The sequence below is a fragment of the Cydia amplana genome, chromosome 25 (genome assembly GCF_948474715.1).
Source record: "Cydia amplana chromosome 25, ilCydAmpl1.1, whole genome shotgun sequence".
In the NCBI taxonomy this organism is placed as follows: Eukaryota; Metazoa; Arthropoda; class Insecta; order Lepidoptera; family Tortricidae; genus Cydia; species Cydia amplana.
The window spans coordinates 7,660,113-7,683,412 of record NC_086093.1 but is presented as its reverse complement, the minus strand read 5'-3'; the positions used below and the strand labels follow the sequence as shown (position 1 = coordinate 7,683,412).

At 39.5% G+C, this 23,300-nt stretch overlaps 1 protein-coding gene across 1 annotated transcript in view; it reads left to right on the top strand.

Annotated features, from left to right (window-relative positions):
• LOC134659622 (protein hu-li tai shao) overlaps positions 1 to 23,300 on the top strand; it is a 98,370-nt gene that overhangs the window by 39,219 nt on the left and 35,851 nt on the right. The window lies entirely within an intron of this gene.

Genomic DNA, 23,300 nt, shown 5'->3' with positions numbered 1-23,300 from the left:
CTGGACGGGCGACGCAGTCTTAATGTGTATGTGTACTAGTGGAGTGGCCAAGTTGAAGAATAGCAACTTTCGTAGGACTAAAAAGGTTTATACTCGTACCAACAAGTGGTATTGTTGGAATCAGCATGGTCTACTGATTATCAAAATGCATGTTGTCGCTTCATAAAGTGGTGGAATAAGTTTATATGACGTCATAAAACTCATAAAGTCAGCAGTACAAAGTTGTAAACTTTTTTCTTTTAAACATACCATGTGTGGTACCAAATGAAAGGGCTTAGTGAGTAGGTTCCAAATACACAACATAGTTTAACATGTTCACCACTTGGTCTAACAAATTATTAGAATACTTTCAAAATTTGGACAATCCAGAGTTGGATTGGAACTGCTCTAAATTGAAAATGGCTGAATGGATTAGTCCAACTTTTATACAAAATGACTGCGACTATTCTCTATACTATGTCTAAAAATAAATAACCAAATATATCCAAAAATAAGAAAAGTACATCAAGTTGAATAATAATATAAACTGTTACAGTAGACTACTAAATACTATTTTTTTTACTGAAAACATACCATGTGGGGTATGAAAAGAAAGGGCTTTGTCAGCTGATTACAAATATATTTTAAACGCCCAAATAGTGGAAATGGTATAGTATGTTATATTATATATTTATTTGTAATTTACTCATAAATCATTTAATACCTCACTTGGTATGTTTACAGTAAAAAAAAAATGTATTTTAGAAGTTTCCCATAACAGTAAATTATACTGTTATTCTAATTGATGTACCTATTTCTCTTATTTTTTTTAATATTTCTGGCTAATTATTTTTGAACATTATATAGAGGATATTCACAGTCACTTCACTTGGTATGTATTTTAGAATAATCCATTCAGTAGTTATCAATGTAGAGCAGTTCTTAATCAACTCTGCAATGTGTAATTTTTGGATGTTTTCGGTCGGCCTAAAGCAAAGGGGGTGCACAAAACGTCAGATTTTTTGACTAGAAATGTATAGGAATCGTAAAAAACTTAAAAAAAATTCAATCAAAACGCTAAAATAAGCATGTTTTGTAGGAAAAACTATTCTCTAAAATCGAAAATTGCCAAGATATTTGACCGGAAAGTTGGGACAATCTAGGACAGTAAAAATTTCGATGAATGTTGTGTCATTATAACACCTATTTTTTATTGTGTTATCGTAGAGAATACGCTAAAATAAGCATGTTTAAGGAATAACTTTTGTCTAAAATCAAAAGCGTATTCTCTAGGATAAGATCATGAAAAAGAGGCATCATAATAACATCACTCTGATGAATTTTTTTTTAAGTACTGCACCCCCTTTGCTTTAGTCCAATCCGGTATAAACCTTCCTACGAAAATCGTAAATAAGGTAATTTCTACGAATTGGCCTCTTCTCTAAAAAGCGGTTTAGTGACATATTTTCAACGATTTTCACAAGTCTACAAAAGGTTCGGTTTCGGTTTCGGCCGAAACTGGGGCCAAAGCCGAACCTTCGGTTTCGGTTTCGGTTTCGGCAAAAAAACATGTTTCGGTCGGACACTATTTCTAATGCTAAAAAACCGGCCAAGTGCGAGTCGGACTCGCGCACGGAGGGTTCCGCACCATCACCAAAAAATAGAGCAAAACAAGCAAAAAAAACGGTCACCCATCCAAGTACTGACCCCGCCCGACGTTGCTTAACTTCGGTCAAAAATCACGTTTGTTGTATGGGAGCCCCACTTAAATCTTTATTTTATTCTGTTTTTAGTATTTGTTGTTATAGCGGCAACAGAAATACATCATCTGTGAAAATTTCAACTGTCTAGCTATCACGGTTCGTGAGATACAGCCTGGTGACAGACGGACGGACGGACAGCGGAGTCTTAGTAATAGGGTCCCGTTTTTACCCTTTGGGTACGGAACCCTAAAAACGAGTCTTCGAGTTATTTTACATTTGAGTATATATGTTTTGTTTACTAACATTTTAAGACATGTTAATTGAAATCTACGGAAACCCGGGCAACACCGTCTCACGCTTGACACTTCCCTATTCGCTATAAATATAGCCCACACCACAAATTCCATCTACAGCTTTCTCTAACACCGCACATTTTAAACCTTATTTTCCTTTACATTAAAGTTCACACTTGCATGTGCGGTCTCGTCTGAAAATACCGATACGGAAAAAGTACCAAAAATAAGTATACACTACCATAATATATGGGCAATAAGGTCGTGTATACATTTTTTGGCACTTTTTTCGTATCGATATTTTTAGAAGGGACTGCTATGTTTTGACAAAACTTATTATCTCTTATGTCCTTACGAAAAGGTTCAAAGTAGAATGTATAATTTTAATTCAGGAGTAGATCCGTGTTTGTTTTGACAGAACTTGAGAGCATCAAGATAATGGTATGGCTTGTTGTGTTTGAGAATTTGATGAAACAAGTTGCTACGTTACCAAAACATTTATTCACATATTTACAGTTTCTTATATAGGCTCTAAGTAATACTACTGTTATCCAGTTTCACAGACAAGACATCCTCTATTAGACTGAACATAGTAACGCTACCCCCTCTGCCACTTATACGGTAGTTTTACTCCATCTTCGAGTCAATCCCGTGCCGTGATTGGTCCGTGTCTTTGAACGGACCAATTTTTTAGGGCTTTTCGGTCAATTCCGTACGACTGTCCTGGTTTCATCACCGAAACGTCTGTCAAAGGTTTTCAGATCAGTTCTGTTTTGGTTAACAATGGATTGCAATATGGTTGTGCGTTCTCGCGCGCGTATGTATGGACGCAACTCAAGGCAACTCATGCTAGCAGGGGCCCGTTTCTCAAAAGCTTTTAACTTGTAATACAGGAAGCCCCTTTCTAACAAACGCTGTAAAAGTGACATCCGCTTGTATTAAAATTACAAGCTTTCGAGAAACGGGCCCCAGGGCCATGTTGCATAACAAACTACAACTAATATTACAAGCGGAACTCCTTTTCTAATTAGTGAAATTGGAAAATGAGTTCTGCTTGTGATATTAGTTGTAGTTTGTTATGCAACATGGCCCAGGTCTGGTCGAACGCAAAGTTTGAATGGCCTGGATTTGCCGCTCACCGCCCCGCTGGTCGCGTGCGTCCTGGGGCCCATTTCTCGAACGATATAGGGAGTATTCAGGAGGTAGTAGGGAGTGCAATGTTTGGCCGCCAGAGTGCAGCACTAGTGACTTAAGTATACCATAGAGTAACTTATACATACTGTACCTTAAACTGTTTTTTGACAAGTTTTCACAGACAATCAAATATGACATTGATACATCAAGGCGGTTTGCTTACAAAGGGCCTACCGGGACACGCGAAATCGAAACTCAGCTATCTGCCTCTTTATCGCTCGAATATGCAAGAGTGATAGAGAGGTTAGATAACAAAATGTCGACTCTCTCGTTTGCGGTAGACCCTTAGATTTTTTACTTGTTGTTGATATGGCGCCCCCTACGCGGACTTTCGCGTAATATTCCCTATTAGACTAATATTATTAGTCCACGAACTGTCAAATCGTATGGGTTACCATGGCAACGCACTAATAAAATTGGACTAACACCGTTCGAGAAATGGGCCCCAGGCCGCGGCCTACCCTGTGGACAGTTGTTTCCAACTTGAATGATATTTACAGAATAGAAAAGAAGCAGGTATAGTTAGTTTTGTAACATTAGAAAAAAGGTAAACAATCTTGACATGTCTTTTTATTGAGAAACGCCTTTGAAAAATAAGTCACGGCAAATATGTAACAATTTTATTATGAATCATATATACGATTCTCCTGCTTTCATAAGTAATAGTTACTGATTTTTAAAAAGCGTCTCTATTAAAAGACACGTTAAGATCGCGTTGTCCTTTCTAATGCTAAAGGTTCCGTCACACAGGCGCGTTTTCCGGGCGGGGCGTGAGCTTTTTATATGTAAAGGCTTGGCCAGACACAGAGCGCGACGCAGCGACGCGTCCGCGCCGCGCGACCGCGGCACATGCTAACAGGTTACCGACGTCAAACAGACTGCGTCCCGCCGGTATCACGCCCCGCTTCTGTCGCGCCCCGCGCCGCGCGGCCCCCGGCGCAGCGCTGCGCGGACGCGGCGAGACGCGGCGGGCCGCCGCGTTGCGCTGGGTCACATCAGTCGGATCGGACGTTAGGCAGCGAGCGGTGGCGCGCGGCCGCGCCGCGTTCCCGCGCGGCTGCGCCGCGTTCGCGCGCGCGATGAGGGCGTGTTGAGAGCGCGGTCCGCGCGCGCCCTGTTTGAACAGTCATCGCGTCGGCATCACGCGGCGCTGCGTCGCGCCAAGTCGCGCTCTGTGTCTGGCCAAGCCTTAAAAGCGGCGCGCCCCACTCACGCCCCGCCCGGAATACGCGCCTGTGCAGTGTGACGAAGCCTTAAAGAAAACGAACAATAGCTTCAACGCAGTTTATATCAGAAAATTAAACTTTGACGTGAACTTACATGCTGTGTATAAATAACCCGTTTACCACGGTAAGATGCATAGATAAGCGTTTGATTTTATATCTCCTTTGTTTACATACACACATCCTTATCTCCCGTAGGTCAAGACGATAGTTTCACGGACATGTCAACTGTCAACGTATGACGCGTGACGGTGACGTGACGGTTACGGATCCGGTGTTAAATATAGACGGACCGGCAGTAGGTCAGTTGGTTCACATGTGTCGATATTGGCTCGGATGTCTTTTAGTTCCTGCTTTTGTACTCTGTACCGTGGGTTACTGTGATTTCTGGGGTAGCATCCCTTATTTGTCTTATCTGCCGTAGGTCAAGACGGTAGTTTCCCGGACGTGTCAATTGTCAACGTATGACGCGTGACGGTGACGTGACGGTTACGGATCCGGTGTTAAATATAGCCGGACCGGTAGTAGGTCAAGTGGTACACTTGTGTCCATATTGGCTCGGATGTCTTATAATTCCTTTTAGAACTCCGTACCATGTTGTTACTTTGATTCGTGGGGTAACATTGATCAAGGACTCTAGTTTTGGAATGCAAGTATTTATGATTCATTATGAATGCTTTCAGAAATAAATTCCGTATAATGACAGACCAATAGTATATGATCATTGTCAAGAGGGCGCTGTTATATTGTCAGATTGTCAGAAAGTTACAGTTTTGTCTTAACCTCCTGACCCGCTTCCTACACATAGTACATAGAATAGAATAAAATATATTTATCCGTAAGCACAAACAAACGAGACAATACATAATATAAAAGAACAAGCAAAACTCACCTCACTATGTTACCGACGCCCGGTAACACGATACATACGTTTAGCGGAGGTATTCTATTTATTTATTACATATTATTATCATTCTCAAATAAGATCATACTTTTTCATTGACATGTTTATTTACATACTGCCATGACAACGTCAAATTATTTGAACATAGGTAAAGAGTCTTGAAAAGGAGTCCGCAACATAAATGTCAAATAACATTGAGTTTTTCTTTATCGATTTAAATGCCATTTAAATTATGAGTGGCCACCTTAAGGGGCTTACGGTCACGTGATAGCCTTACGCTGTCTCGAGTTTAACATTTTTTTCCCCACCTCAAAAAGTGCCCAGCGCCGCTAAAGAATTTTTTCACTTCAAAAAAACAAAATAAGTTTAAAGTGCCACGAAATGGCCTCATCTCAGCATGTTGCTGGTGGCTTCCAGCGCCGGTCTTCCGATGAGACCATCAAGTGAGAAGAATCACGGAGGGTAACAGACAAGAAGAAAGACATTAAATAACATACAGTTAACAAATGGTTAAATAAAAGTTACACAGAAAGAAGATATAAGGCCCCATTTAACTTTTGTCTTTTGTCAGTTTGACAGAGTTCAATTTATGCTGGGAATTTTTGAAACTCAGTCGACCTCCAACTGCCAACCATGTATGTAATATTAAAATGTCTTGATTTCCCAGTAGATAGTGGCGACCCGGTCGTACCACATAAGAGTCTTAAAGGATTATCCCCTATCGTGTTTCTATTTCGCCCCTACAGGGGTGAAGACCGCAGGGGCAGAGCTACGTGTCTATTTAAATATATTAGCTCCATGTTAAATACAGCCCTTTAAATAATCAAACCGTTAAAGTCGAATCACACCAAATGCGTAAAGCAATGATTTGATTGATATCGTCTCGTTTTTATAGCCCGGGTGCCATTAGGCATTATAAGACAGAATATAGACATAGATTTATAGACATTTTAGCCCTAAAAAAGTTCCCGATAAAACTGATTCCCGAAATGGAAAAGGTTTTCTATTTAGTTATACCGAAAAAATCTGTAGTTGGCTTGATTTTATTCTGTCGTCAGTGGTAAAAAAATTGGTAAAATTTGACCATCATATACTTGATAAATTACGCTTCAGCTATATTATTTGCTGACTATTCATTGCAAATTTGAAAGCTTTGACCTTGTAAGTAAAATTTAAGTAAATTTCGTTTGTTTGAAAATCAAAATGCTACTTTATTTGATTCAGGAAACGTTTTAATTTGACTAGTGTACATTGTAATGCACATTGGGCCTTACGAGGTTAAGCTATGAGCAACCCTGCGCGTGACCCGCTTTTGCGCAAGTACGGAGGAATACTGCTACGTGACCTTTTACAAGTCGTCATGAGTCGGCCTTTACTTTGCAGTTTGCACATTTGACCTCGTACCAATAATACACCTTAAGAGTTATTGAATATCGACGCTTAAAAACAAAGTGAACCGTTTTCATTGTCCTTAAAGGGGCCCACTGATTAACAGTCCGCCGGACGAAATCGGCCTGTCAGTTAGAACAAAAAGTTGACAGTTCCGAACAACTGACAGGCCGATATCGTCCGGCGGACTGGTAATCAGTGGGCCCCTTAAAAGTATAAATAATAATTATTATCACTCCACTTCAATTTACAATGTAACATGTGAATAACTTCATTGATTGTAACAGACAGACTGTCAATTCTACTAAACGCAATAAATAAAGATAAAGATATTAAAGATAACTGGCATTCATATGCATCACAATGTATGTCCGTCTGAAGAGATGACTGACCTTACGTGAACCTTACTGCGACGACATAAGGTTCAACATTCAGTTGAGCTTGTGGCTGGGAGTAATTGTAGCAATCAGGGCAACGGACGGATCGTTGTCTAGCCACAATATAGTTATTTGGAAGTATTTTGACTCGCCATAAATGCTAGAGTATTTTCAAATATTCCACGGATATGATGTTTTGTTAGAACTTCAACATTGAAGTGATAAAAAAATGGAAGCGAGGAGAGTCTAAGTTTTCTTAAGTATTTCAAAATTTTACTTAATCTCTTTTCTGATTCGCCGTCGGCCAAAAATATATCACCTTCAGGTTTCCGTAGTCAACTATGAACCCTAAAAAGGTTTGATGAAAAACCTGAAATAATATGTTACTCTTCGAAGGCCGCAAAAATATGTGACGCGCCCTTATGGCTCTACAAATAAGATTGTTTCACATTTTATTGCAGGTGACTGTACATTTATCTGGCACCGCTGTTAAAGGTTCCTACATAAAATTCGTAAGGTCGTATTTAATCATTCAAAATGTATAAATAGTTATTTTACAGCGGCACGCTAAGTACCTATTGTAAATTGCCGTTCTGTTTTCAACAGCTCAATATTTCCCTACAAGCACTTGTTAGGGAACAATGGGGGTCTATTAGTACTACTTAGTAATACGTATTACGTATTGTTTACATTCAATTCTAAAGAGGAGTAGTAATTCTGAAATTTTAATGGTCCATTGTACAGCGAACAGGAGTCGCTTACGAGCCAGCCATTTGATTTATTTGGTTGTTAACATTGTACTCTGAATAGTAAAGTAATAGATATTAGGTTTTTGGCAAAAAAAAACATTTTTGGTAACTTGTAAAAATATGCTTTTATTAATTGTTCGGTTACGTTTGAAGTTTGAAGTCACGTAGCAAATTACTCGTAGGTATGCTTCTGATGATATGTACATAATATTTTACTTATAACTTAACTATATTTACCTGTAATATCTTGCACAACGAAGCTCGCATAAATATTTGACGATATCTGATTTCTAGAGCCAGCGAGCGATTGTTTTTTAACACGCTTTGTTGTGCAAGATTATTAGTTCCGACAATTGTGCACAGATGTAACCGTAGTGCGACCACACAATAAGTTACTATACTGCCTATAATAATAGTACTATGCGGGTTAAAGGGACCACGATATATGCCTGAGACATTTTAAATTATAGTTATGTGACCTTTGCCCTCAAGCGTAGGTGTTATTTAAGGACACGCGCCAAGACGGGACATACTTAAATTAAAAAAAAAACCGGCCAAGTGCGAGTCTGACTCGCGCACGAAGGGTTCCGTACCATTACGCAAAAACGGCAAATAAATCACGTGCGTTGTATAGGAGCCCCAGTTAAATACCTATTTATTTTATTCTGTTTTTAGGGTTCCGTAGCCAAATGGCAAAAAACGGAACCCTTATAGATTCGTCATGTCTGTCTGTCTGTCTGTCTGTCCGTCTGTCTGTCCGTCTGTCTGTCCGTCCGTATGTCACAGCCACTTTTCTCCGAAACTATAAGAACTATACTGTTGAAACTTGGTAAGTAGATGTATTCTGTGAACCGCATTAAGATTTTCACACAAAAATAGAAAAAAAACAATAAATTTTTGGGGTTCCCCATACTTCGAACTGAAACTCAAAAATTTTTTTTTCATCAAACCCATACGTGTGGGGTATCTATGGATAGGTCTTCAAAAATGATATTGAGGTTTCTAATATCATTTTTTTCTAAACTGAATAGTTTGCGCGAGAGACACTTCCAAAGTGGTAAAATGTGTGTCCCCCCCCCGTAACTTCTAAAATAAGAGAATGATAAAACTAAAAAAAATATATGATGTACATTACCATGTAAACTTCCACCGAAAATTGGTTTGAACGAGATCTAGTAGGTAGTTTTTTTTTTATACGTCTTAAATCGCCTAAATACGGAACCCTTCATGGGCGAGTCCGACTCGCACTTGGCCGCTTTTTTAGTATTTGGTGTTATAGCGGCAACAGAAATACATAGTTTCTGTGACAATTCCTGGAAGAGATCGCTTAAAGTGATAAGTTCGCCTTTGTACTAATGACAAATGTTATTTTTCCTGTTTTGTTCTGATTTTTGTACAATAAAGTGTTTTACTACCTTACTACAAATACTAAATAAATATTTAAGTGGGGCTCCCATTTGCCGTTTTTTTCCGTAATGGTATAGTTTGTAGCTTTCTAGTAGACCCCGAAGGCTTATCCTATTGTCTATTGTTCAGTAAAACCGCACGTGCTACTTACCTGCAAAAAAGGGTCCTAATTATTCTATTTGGCACCTGAGCGCGGGCTAGTCCAACGCTCAAAAAACCAGTGTAGGTGCGCTCTCCGATAACGCGCCTTTGTTACGCATCTCGATGACACATTTTAGACTGGTTCTGTAGCGTTCGACTCGCCGGCACTCAGTAACCGAAGTACCGATTTTTTATGCAGGTGGTTGTGGCACGGGGCACGTGCGGTTTTTCTTAACAATAGACAATAGGATTAGCCTTCGGGGTCTATTAGAAAGCTACAAACTATACGGAACCCTTCGTGCGCGAGTCCGGATCGGACTTGGGCGGTTTTTTATTAATTTTAATTTTGAATTGGGCAGTCGTTACCATATTCTTTTATTTTAGTATTTATTGATTGAGCCTAATAGTGAATAAATATGTGTGGAATTTGATGAATCATGTCATCAATATGTAAGACGGCCGTAATGCCGTCATAATAGCATCGGGTTACATAATTGAATAGGTACTTTGAATGCAGGCTGCATTCAAAAGGGTTTCACACTTCATTAAACAGTGATTTGGTGCAGGATACGCGGCTTTTTTGAGTTAATTATCTACTATAGATATTTTTAGTCTTAAAACAATGTTTCTTGTTAAATCACTATGCGTATATTTAAAAAAAACGTCTACTACTATTTTAGGTAGTTTAGGGTCAAGGAGGGAACAGTGGCTCGTTAGAAAAAGGCCGGGTAACATGCAGTGGCTCAATCAACCTAATTTCAACTTTCAACATGAGAGAGGCGATATTTGGACGACTAAGCCACTGTTTAGACAGAAAGTTTAAGACAACCGTAATGAAAAATATGTTTTGTTCGATGAAAGCTCAAATTCTTTGGTGTTTGAAAACTGAAAGTTTTGCTGACGCCTCGTTTAGTGAATATAGATACTTAGTACAGAAAAGTGCAGAGAAAAGGTACCACCCCTGCATACAAACTTCTATGCAGGTGTGGTACCTTTTATCTGCAGCTGCCTGTACCATCGGGAAAGCTATAATGCATTATAATAAATCGGCGACACACAGACTTAAAATACATACAGCTAAGGACTTAATTATGACATTTAGCTGCTTACATAAACTTGTTAACTTATTGATTTTTATTATTTTGTCTGTGTCTTTGAAACTCGATACCGTTAAGTAGGTGAACCTACTCCCCCCCCCCCCCCCCTGTCAACCGTCAACCCCTTTGATTTGTGGCCCTGACTGAAGCCGTACGCACGGTGACACGGTCTTTCCGATCTATTGTAATTAACACCGTTTTATTTCCTTCAGGTATGTCTGTCAGTTTACCTGTAGTCATAGCTTGATGCTGTAAAAACTTAGGCATGAATGGTGGCCAGTTATTGAAACCGTATTAACACATTCAGTGCCGGAAACCCGACTATCGGGTATTTTATGATTTCGTTCCCAGGCTGGACGATTCGGTAGTCGGGATCGTGGTACTACACCTTTATATAATATATGTCGCAGGGAAATGATCAAAACAGAGATTTGAACAAATCTCTAAGGGATATGATCAAATCACGCAGGATGTTAAAATGGCGAATCCATATCATCATTTCCCTAGAAAAATTCAGTCATTTGACCAAATCACTGACTCTGTTTAGTGAAAAGACAAAATCGGCCAATAAACGCGAAACGCTTTTTCATTTCACTAGATTGGTTTAGAAATTTGACAAAATCCCTAACCACGACAGTAAGTTGACGAAACGAACTCAAAAAGTCAACTAGTTTTATCATTTCGCTAAACAGGTTTAGTGAAATGATAAAGTCTCAACTGGAAGATGGTACATTATATGGTGATTTGATTAAATCTCTGAACGGTTTAGTGAAATGACGAAAGCGAATACAGAATACAACAGTTTACTCTACAGTTAAGCGATTTGTAAGCGATTGAGGTAAAATGTCAATAGTACTGTAGGTATCAAAGTTAATCGAATACAAGAATAGGTGGTTGTAAACTGAAACATAATAATTAATTATTAAGAGGGATTGTCTTTTTAATTATTATAATTATACCATACTTTCTTACTACAATAGACTATGGTAAAGTTACCTTTTGATGGTAAAGTTGCCAGTTTTGACGGTAATGAAAACCGAAGCTACAAGTGCGTAAACGTAATTTTAATAAGTACTTTCCTCTACTTCAAATTAATTATTTCACACCGTGCACGAAATAAAGCACCAGATAATTATTAGAAAAACATAGACAGAGCAGTTATTTTAAACATTTTTTTTTAATAAATTGGATTGTAATGTAATAAAGTATGTGAGTTGACCGTGACGTCACTATACAGGTTTTCATATAAATGGGCGTTTTCTAAAATAAATATCGAAAACCTGATTCTTTCAAATCTGGACATGCTTGGGCTCATTCTACTCAGAATCGACAGCATTCTCCATCCTTCCTTTAAAAAAAGATGTCCCAAAATGTCCATTCCATTACGTCACGTTTTATTATGAGAACATTTTTCACTTGTATGGACGTGACGTAGTGGAATGTACAATTTTCATACAAATTTTTGGGACAAGTTTTTTTTATCATCAGGATTGAATATGCTAGTGATTCTGAGTTGAAAGAACCCAAAAACACCAGGATCTGTGAGAATCGGGTTTTCAATATTTATTTTAGAAAACGCCCAAATTCCATATTAGAAAATCGTTTTGACAGTTCTAAAAAAGTAGCCGATTTGACTAGTAGTGTGCTAGTAGGAAAGTAGCCAATTATTTGTTAAAACATGTGTAGATTTGTGGCATCTTGAGTTACACATGACATTATTTTTTTTACAGGCACATCTATTTGTTTTACGAGGGGCGTTCAAAATATTCTCGGTATTGATATCTTACAACCTTTTCTAAAATTTCTTTCGTTACTGGCCGCTAAGGTTTATTCATTGACATTAAAAAAAAGTATAATTCGAACCGAGATGTTCTTTTGTTTTTCTGCAATTGCTGAACAAACATGAACATCATGTGGGAATTGACAATGTTAACTAAATTAGAACATCGATGCGTGATAAAATTCTTGACAAAACAGGGTAAAAATCAAAAAACCATAAAAGAGGAAATGGATTGTGTTTACCGTGAGTCTGCTTCTTCTTTATCTACCATTCAAAAGTGGTCAAGCGAGTTTAAACGTGGAAGGGAGAGTGTTGAAGACGACCCTAGACCTGGCCGGCCTGTAGTAGCTACTTCACAAGAAAATATTGATAAAGTGGAAAAACTTATATTGGAAGATGGTCGAGTGAAGGTAAAATCTATAGCACAAGTAACCAATCTCTCTATTGGTACCGTACATGATATTATCCATGACCATCTTAATATGTCAAAAGTAAGTGCAAGATGGGTTCCGCGAATGCTGACTCGGCTTCAAAAAGGCATGCGTGTAGCTTGTTGTTCCGATTTTATTGACCTGTGCGGTGAAAATCCTGATGAGGTGCTGCAAAGAATAGTTACTGGAGATGAAACCTGGGTTCATCATTATGACCCAGAGAGTAAACAAGAGTCCATGCAGTGGCACATTAAGGGTTCAGCTCATCCCAAGAAGTTCAAGGTCATCCCTTCAGCTGGCAAGGTCATGGCCACGATATTTTGGGATTGTGAAGGAGTATTACTGATCGATTATAAAGAAAAAGGTGTAAATATCACAGGACAGTACTACGCTAACATTCTACGTCAATTAAAGGATGCAATCAAAGAAAAGAGGCGAGGAAAGTTAACCAAAGGTGTTATGCTTCTGCATGACAACGCCCCCGTCCATACTGCTCATATTGCCAAGGCAGCTATTGTTGAATGTGGGTTTGAAACTGTTACTCACCCACCGTATAGTCCGGACTTAGCCCCCAGCGACTTCTTTTTGTTCCCCAATCTTAAAAAGGATCTGCGTGGAAATAAATTTTCCGATGATGAAGCATTGAAGGCGGCAGTGGAGGAGCATTTTTACACCAAAGATAAAAAATATTTTTATGCAGGATTAAAAAAATAATTGATCGATCTTTTAAGTGTATGAACATAGGGGGGGAGTATATTGAAAAATAAAAATATCAAACTTTTCGTACTTGTTTGTTTTCATTCTCATACCGAGAATATTTTGAATACCCCTCGTACATTGTACTTTGGACTTTTCACAGGAACACTTCTTGAACTCCTGACCTCCAAATACAGATAACTTAGCATAGCTTAGCAGTAATTTAAAACAATCCCTGGTACATTACTTCCATCTAATGGACCTCTGTCTACTTTAGGGACGTCCACCAACACGCTTGATTTGATTAGCAACTCTTTGAATTTGTGCAGAGAAGTCTCTTTCATTTTTTCAGCCGATATTTTCAAAAAAATTCACTTAATCTAGTCAGAGATTTGATCAAATCGCTTAACTGTAGAGAGTAAACTGTTGTATTCTGTACTTGCTTTCGTCATTTCACTAAACCGTTCAGAGATTTAATCAAATCACCATAAGTATATGTACCATCTTCCAGTTGAGACTTTATCATTTCACTAAACCTGTTTAGCGAAATGATAAAACTAGTTGACTTTTTGAGTTCGTTTCGTCAACTTACTGTCGTGGTTAGGGATTTTGTCAAATTCCTAAACAAATCTAGTGAAATGAAAAAGCGTTTCGCGTTTATTGACCGATTTTGTCTTTTTACTAAACAGAGTCAGTGATTTGGTCAAATGACTGAAGTTTTCTAGGGAAATGATGATATGGATTCGCCATTTTAACATCCTGCGTGATTTGATCATATCCCTTAGAGATTTGTTCAAATCTCTATTTTGATCATTTCCCTGCGACATATAGATGGTCAAGCAGATCTTGTCAGTAGAAAAAGGCGGCAAATTTGAAAAATGTAGGCGCGAAAGGATATCGTCCCATAGAAAATTTGAATTTCGCGCCTTTTTCTACTGACAAGATTTGGTTGACCCAGTTTATGAAGAAATGTTTGTGGCCTGGCGCGGATGTCTTGTTTGGCTAGGTGGCAATGTATGTGTTAAAATTAATTCTGTTTATTGGTGAATAGAATTCATTTTTTAGTATAAGGTAGCCAGTTATTGACGATTTACCCTATATAACGGAACACAACAGACACAATTAAATCCCCGCCGTTCACCAGAACTAGTAAAAACAACATTGTCACTGAACACGAGCCGTAACTGGACACCGCCCGGCGGGCGATATCGTCTGTGTAAACATTACTCACATTACTATAGTCTGACGAGCACGGGCGACCGATAATAACGGGTCACTTTTTAGGGAATATTCACGTACAGTGAGCAGCAGAAGTTGCTGAGCGGGCGAGCTGTTCCAAATGATCTTGACGCGACTTGAGAATAAGAGCGTGTCAATGTCAAGGTAATTTTTAACACCTCGCCCGCTTAGCAACTTCTGATGCTGACTGTACAGTCACCATCAGATATATCGGAGCTGTCAGCGGGCTCAGCACGGTTCCATTTTTATCGACTATCACAATGCCCATCACTTTCGCACTTACATACTTGTTAGAACGTGACAGGCATGGTGATAAACGATAAAAATGCGACCGTGCTACTAGGGCTGGTTCACGAATAACTGAACACACTCTATTGTCAAGGCGATAGAGTGCGTGTTCAGATATTGTGAACACCTTGGCCGCTTCGATATATCTGATGGCGACTGTACAAAGTGGTATGGTTCATTGATCCGATAGGAATAATGTGATAGTTTAATGTTATTATTATTAGGTATTGAGAAAATTCGACCCATGCCGCCGTGGCCCGGGTGGCCGTGGCTTAGACTTGAGACCAGGGATGTTGCGAATATCCGCATCCGCATCCGCAACCGCGGAACTTCCGCATTATTTTCAACATCCGCATCCGCATCCGCATAAAATCGATGCGGATTTAATGCGGATGCGGATGTGGAACAGTTCGGTACAGGAACGTCTTAGCATCGGCGTAAGTGCTAGACTGCTAGGTAATTTAGTCATTAACCAAAAAACCTATTAGAAATGAGCAGTCAAGCGTGAGTGGGACTTAATGTACGGAACCCTTGGAACGCGAGTCCGACTCGCACTTGGCCGGTTTTTTGAAATAAAAATTACTAATTTGTAATATTTGACGTTTTTTATGGTACTATCTTGACATCCGCATCCGCATCCGCATCCGCGGATGTGAGCCTTTAAAAATCCGCATCCGCATCCGCGTCCGCGGATGTCAAAAAATCGGCATCCGCAACATCCCTGCTTGAGACTACTTAGCTTAGAGCATACAGGAATGCCTTTCAGTAACTTACCGTGTAAACGTGCTTGTGGCTCTTCGTGTTTCGACACAGATTACTATATTGCTTAAAGCCGTTGCTGTTAATATGATAAGTTACAAAAAACATAAGAAAACTAAGGGATTCAGATTGAAGGTCATTGGCGTGGGCCCCTTAAACTTCGCGTGGGAAGCTCTCAGTGGCGTAACTAGGGGGGTGCTGGGGGGGGCACGTGCCCCGGGCGCCGTCCAAGGGGGGGGCGCCAAAATGGGCAAAAGACCTCCCATAGAAAATGGACCAGCCAAAATGTAGGCAACAGTCAAATTTTTTTTTAGCTACTTAGGGGTTGGTCTCATAGTAAAAATTGCTCAGTATAATCGCAAAACCTCCCTGGCAACGGAAATGCAGTTATTTTTTAGCCACCCTGTAATTGGCCTATATACACGGTGGTCCAAACCTTGACGTCCAAAAATTTTTTTTTAAATCCTCGTCGTTGGTAATCAGAATATCATATCATATCAGATTTTTCGTAGTTTTCGAGTTTAACTTTTGTTAAGAAATTCCGGAGTGAAGCTTTGCGTTACTTGTATGCCTTCTAATAATTGTTCGTGGTATTTGCACTGATAACATGAAATAGCGATGGGGAAGTGACCCCATAAAATAATAGTAGAAATAACAAAAGAGGATTTTTGTAATGAATTACTAATTTGGAAGCTTTCCACCTCAGTTCCTTTGACCGGCGACTCTGACATCTTATGACTATTAAGTATCACTTTTTTGACCTATTAAAAAAACGTAGGGTTTAGCAGTTTCTAAAATAACCAAAAGTCCTTGAAATCGCTTGTATTTTTTATTTATATAGGTAAGGGCAACATCTAAGCTTGACATGCTTGAACGTAAAAGTTTGTCTTTTTTTCCCAACTCGGCCAAGTGAGAATGCTGATTTTTAGCAACTGCGCCGTTTGTGAAGGATTATGTTACAAAAAGAAATATTCAAAAAAGTTCAATAGTTTTTTTTAATAAATAATTGCTTCACCCCGGAATTTCTCAACAATAGTTAAAAGTAATAAAAATAAAAATCATAATTCGAAAACTACGAAAAGTCGGCTAACATACATATTCTGATAGCCCACAGCGTGAGGAATCTAAAAAAAATTTTTGGACGGCAAGGTTTGGACCAACCTGTATAACACATGCCGTGCCAACATCGCTCGTGCTGTGATACTTAGAATGCCGTGAAAAACCTGTGTCAGGTATTGAGAGCATTCTACCCAGAGTTTCGGTGTGGGATCGGGAGAATTTAGTCCAATTCAATCCCACCAAGGCACAACTTTGTTTACCGCTAAGAAAACCTCATTTTTCAAGGCACAACCCTTCCCATGTCAGGGAGTATTGGGAGCCTCGGTGTTGACATCTCCATCAGTGACGTCCAATAATTTCGTAGCCACCTTGCTGGGTAGGCTGCGCTCGTATCTAAAAAACTCGGTGTGCTCAATAAAGGGAGGCGATACTTTACTCTGGGGCAGACAGATCCATAGGCGTACCCACGGTGGGGCAAGGTGGGGCAGTTGTCCCACCCTGGTCTCTGACCATAAGCTAAGAATCTCTGTTTCAACCGTACCCTGTTACAACGTCCCCAGCCTCCCCTACTTCTGCCCCACCCCTTAAAAAATGCTGCGTACGGCCATGGACAGATCCCATATAATGAGTACTGCTGTCACCTTTGGGCAGGAGCACCTAGATGCCACCTTGGTCCCTTCAAATCAGTCCAAAGGCGCGCTATGAATAGTCTACGATCCCAAATTTACAAGCGATATTGAATCTTCAAGTCTAAGGAGATCTCCAAAAAAGAAGTGTATAAGTTTTAAAATGGTCGGCAACGCGCATGTAACGCCCCTGGAGTGTAGACGTCCATAGGATGCGGTGACCGCTTACCATCAGGTGAGTCGTAAGCTTGTTAGCCACCGATGGACTAAAAATAAAAATAGAAATATCGTTTATTTGCCAGAAATGTGGTAAAAAAACACTTATTTGTCTAAATCAAAAGTAAACTTTAATAAGTAAAAAGTAACCCTTTCGTTAGTTCATTTCGTTTGGGGGGTGGGGGCGCAAATTTGGTGCCTGCCCCGGGCGCCATATCCTCTAGCTACGCCACTGGAAGCTCTTGTAGCAAGTTACTATTCTACTGACTTCTAATTTATGCGTTTTGGTATGACTAAGATGCTTTAATATGAAACATTAACATGAACAAATGACTGACAGGACATGACTGTCATGTCAAAGAAATGTTTTCACTCAGAAACGCGAAAACTAAACTGCGATATCATGAACAAATTCTCAAATATCGAAGACTAGGTGAAGATACCGGATTACTGCATAAACACTACGGTATAGTCAGCAAATATAAGTGTGGTCGCGGGGTCACCGACCGCCGCCATCTTTGATTTTCACTGCCCATTGTATTGTGCGCCCGCGCTTGATTTGTTTCGACTTTCGGCTCTAGCGGGCATGCGTATTGATGTACGGTCGCCATCAGATATATCGGAGCGGCCGAGGTGCTCAAAAATATCTGAGCACGCCTCTATTGTCAAGGCGTTAGACTTGAAAAAAGGGGATCTTATATCCTTTTTTTTTCACCTTCATGCATGACCGGCTGACCTAGTCTGTAGTGACCCTGCCTATGAGGCCGGGGTTATTATAGTAGAGTTTAGGGTTGCCAGATCGAAAGGCACTATTATCGGGAAAAAATATCAATTTTTCGGGATTTTGGGCCTTAAGTCGGGAAATGAACCATTCAAATTAAATTAATTGTATTAAAAATAACGATATTTTACATTATTGGCACTCGTCAGCTGCTCTGCCCAATCTCGCCACCCGCGCCCCGCGCGCGCACTGACGGGCTCGACGCGGGTCGCTGGTTCGCTCGACGACAGTTCAGAACTTGAAATTATTGTTTTATAACGTGATGCTGTTTTTCGGGACAATTTTCACATTGTCGGGAATCGGGAACACATGCTAAAAATCGGGAGAATCCCGCCGAATCCCGACCATCTGGCAACCTTAGTAGAGTTACTTGAATTGAATAGAAAAAAAGGAATATACCGTCTTTATAGGTATAGGTACTAGCTTTTACCCGCGACTTCGTCTGCGTGGAGTTAGTAATTTGGGTAGCTTATTTTGACCCAATCTGCTTTTAATCGATTTCCTTTACAAAGTTCCTCCCCCCTTTTCACCCCCTTAAAGGGTGATTTCTGGGATAAAGACTACCCTATGTCCTCCCCCGGGACTCAAATTATCTTCATATCAAATTGCACCTAAATCGGTTCAGCGGTTTAAGCGTGAAGAGGTAACAGACAGACACTCTTTCGCATTTATAATATTAATAATATGGATTAAGTGCCTGCAAATTTTATTTTGGATTTTAAAAGGCACATGACTCCTGCTTCTTTAGATAGAAGATCTTTGCAGTTCGTACAGTACATTTGTCAGTTACTAACACTTTGCTCTTGTGCCAAAATTCACTACCAGCAACCTCTATAATACCTATCGATAATGTACCTACTAATGTATTACTGACGTAGTTTATAGCTATTATTCTAAGAACATCAACAAACCGTATGTCTCGTTGCGTAAACATCCTTACGCAACGTCGGTTAAATGTTCTTCGAACTGTTTGTTGCTGATTTGACAATACTTTGTTAATGATGACTGTACGTTGTGATGAATACTTGAATCTAATACCTTTAAACGAGCAATTCTTGCATATTTATTTATTTATATGTATATATATTTCGGGGATCTCGGGAACGGCTGTAACGATTTCGATGAAATTTGCTATATGGGGATTTTTGGGGGCGAAAAATCGATCTAGCTAGGTTTGGTCTCTGGGAAGACGCACATTTTCGAGTTTTTGTATGTTTTCCGAGCAAAGCTTGGTCTCCCAGATATTAGGGTATTATAGGTACTGTATTTAAAATAAATTATTTCACACCATGCATGAAATAGAGCACCAGATAATTATTAGAAAAACATAGATAGCCGTTATTTTTAAGCACTAGTCTTATTTAATAAATCGGATAGAAATATAAAAGTAGGTGAGTTGACCGTGACGTCACTATGTAATGTTTCATATTAATTCCATATTAGCAAATCGTTTTGACGGTTCTAAAAAAGAAACTGATTTGACTAGTAGGAAAATACCCTATTATGCGTCTGTTTAATGTTTATTTATTTATTTAAACTATTGCACATAAGTATTAAGAAGTATTTATTGAGTTTTAAATATAGGAGTTTCTACCGCTATTTATAGTTAGTTTTTATATATAGCATTAGAAAAAAAGTAAACAATCTTGACGTGTCTTTTTATTGAAAAACACTTTTGAAAAATAAGTCACGGCAAATATGTAACAATTATGAGTCATAAGTATACGATTATTTACATTCTTTAGCTTTCATAAGTAATAGGGAGTGTAGTGTTTTTCAATTAAAACTATTAAAAGACACGTCAAGATCGCGTAGTCTTTTTCTAATGCTAAAAAAACGAATTATAGTTACGAGTATAAGTGATAAGAGCATTTTACTCGGTAATTTTCTTCACTTAGGTATACATGTACAGTAGTAACTTTGCTTTGAATTGATTTGTTAGAGTTTTTTGTGGTTTTGTATATTTTCACTTTTTGTTGAAAAGCTATTAACTCTAAAGTTCCCCTCTTGTTGCACAATTGTATCATGTAAACTTGAGTGCGCTCCGAGCGCTGAGTCAGCAGAGTTGATGAGTAGGTACTTATTACTCAATATTGACTCATGGTACAAGATACAGGCGTTAGTACTCAAGATGAGGGTTGGCCCGGGTCAAACGCTCGCTCACTAGGTCAACGGGTATCTCGCTGGGAATTGTAAATCGCTCACATTCATAAAAACAGCTAATAGGAAGCTCTCAGATGGGGATTTCGCTATACCAGGCGTGGCTCACTCCGCTCGCTCCCGCTTGCTACAAGTACATGCGGCCTACACCTATGTTGGTGTCTAGCCATGGTAGTTGCCGTGCACCGCTACGGCACGGACGCCTGCTCGCGCTTGCGCCTCCTAGCCGTCACATCTGTCGTAATAGACGCGTTTTCTTAGAGAGTGAACCGTCTGTGCCTAGTACTATTATTTATTATGTGGTTAGTCGCTCGTAACTTGCGTCTCACGACCTCTCCAAACTAGCGCTTCGCAACTAAAATGGCGGATTTGCGCAACCTCGTGGGACGCCTGCGCAACCCACTATTAAATACAGAGATTCAATCGGGATCTCTGCATTAACACCGTGTTGCAAAAACTTCATTAGTGCTAACGTTGTTTGACTATCGTCCCTATCGGGGGCCATGCTGTTAATTCGGATTTGGACGATCTTCAAGGCCCTGGGCCTCCAAACTTAATGGCCCGAGGGCCCTGACCAGGCCTTCTCTTTTTCTTGCCAGGATTGTATGGAATATGCCTCTTCGGGGTGAATCGGACCCGCGGGCTCGCAGGACACAGTCACACACACACATTATGGACCTATATCCAAGCCGATAACTGACGTGGACCCGTACCCGTGAGGCCAAGCCACATTTTGGATTGTTATTATTTATTTTCACGAATTTAATCACGTATACTTAAGCTTTAAAATTACCTCCGACGTTTCGAGAACGGCTTTGTCTCCGTGGTCTCGGAGAAAGAATGGGTAAAGTTAACATCATCTTCTAGCTGCATGAGTTTTTCTAAGTACCAGCAGTTGGTCTTGTTTATCGACTTGAATGTTTAATTAAAAACATGTTGAGTCGCTGCGCCATTGACTGCATAATGTTTAATTAGGCCATGACTATGTCCTGTATTTATTACACCGATTTAATCGAGAGCTGTACTACCAACTGCAGTAATTAGTGGTAGTATATAATTAGATCATGGTTCTCTCATCTGTTAATAGGGTATTTGACTACTTGTCAAATCAGTTTCTTTTTTCGAACTGTCAAAACGATTTTGCGACCATGGAATGTATAAGAAACACTAGCATGTGACGTCACAATCAAATAACCTACTCTTTATAGTTTTATACGGGTTTTAAAATAGAAATTGTGTCTAAAAATAACTGCTGTCTACGTTTCTCTATTAAACTTGTGGTGCTTTATTTCATGCATGGTGTAAATCAGGGGTCGGCAACCTGCAGCCCGTGGACCTGTCACTTGCGGCCCGCGAGCCTCCCTGGCTATTTTGTATGTAATATTGACAAACGACAATGCCTGATAAAGTCACAAAGTGCGGCCCGCGTCAACTTCGTTACTACTATATGGCCTACTATACTTGGCTGCTAAAAGGTTGCCGACCGCTGGTGGATATTAATTTATTTTTAATACAGTCAAATAGCCTGACTATTATATAGATTTCATCGGGATCTCTGTATTAATACTTTAGTGCAGCACGTAGGAGGATGTACGATGTACTTGCATAGATTTAAATGTGTCGTTCCACTCACCGCGTCAAATCGCGTGGTCAGTGGTCACCGTGCGAATCGCCTCACTGATTAGAAAAAATACCATCCGGTTGTGTTTTATAATTAGCATTCATGTCATGTGCATGGCACTTGTCACATATTAATTATATTTTCGCGTCAAGCGGGACGTTTTGAAAACTCAAAATCCCATAAAAATTTAGGTACACTTAACGCAAACGCGCTTAAATCGAATGAAATTTACACTAGGCCCCGTAGACAACATGCCAATCGCTATCGCTACCACAGAATAAGTAATAGTATTCGCTACGTAGCGAACGAAACGCAACGGTCACTGTTACACTAATATGGAAGAGTGATAGAAGACACAAATCGATTCGATGGCGAAGCGCAAGCGATCGTCACCTTGGCTAGGCCGGGTCTTATCATTGCGACATCGTGTATCGAATATGTATGAAATGAAAGTTTATTCACGAAAACATATGGTACCTGCTCCATAAAGCGGTTGTTCATGTTATAACATATGTATATGTGTTATATGTAATTAGGTTCTAGGCAGCGTCGATAACACCATAACCTGTAATTACCGCCCACTCGTTTCATATTCATAGAGGTCATTGAACCCTCTGAATCATACACTGTAGAAATACTCACCTAATATGTGAATTACCTAATACAAAGGAGGAATAACTTGTTTCATTAATATAATCATACATTCTATCTGTGCACAAGCGTTTTGTAAAAGTAGTAACTATTTTCTAAAACGGTAAATTTTTAGTCATTAGTATTTCGTCAGGAGTTATTTTAAAGTTCAATTACTATTGAAACATCTATCGATACGGTCGATTGACACAAATCGATAGGTAATACTGCTTACCGGTGATATGATCGCTTAATCGATTAAGTCAGGTACTTAATCAAGATGCAAATAGTGTTCGATTTTTTCGGTCTTGGAATTTGGTTTCTTTAATAACAAATATCTGGGAGACCGACCTTTGCTCGGAAAACATATAAATCTCAAAATTGCGCGTTTTCCCGGAGATAACACCTAGCTAGATCGATTTTTCGCCCCCGAAAACTCCCATATAGCAAATTTCATCGAAATCGTTAGAGCCTTATGTATGGCGGCGGTCACGTGGGGCGGGGACAAATGGGGGAATCATAGACTAGGAATCCTCTAGACTGAGCATAGTAACGCTA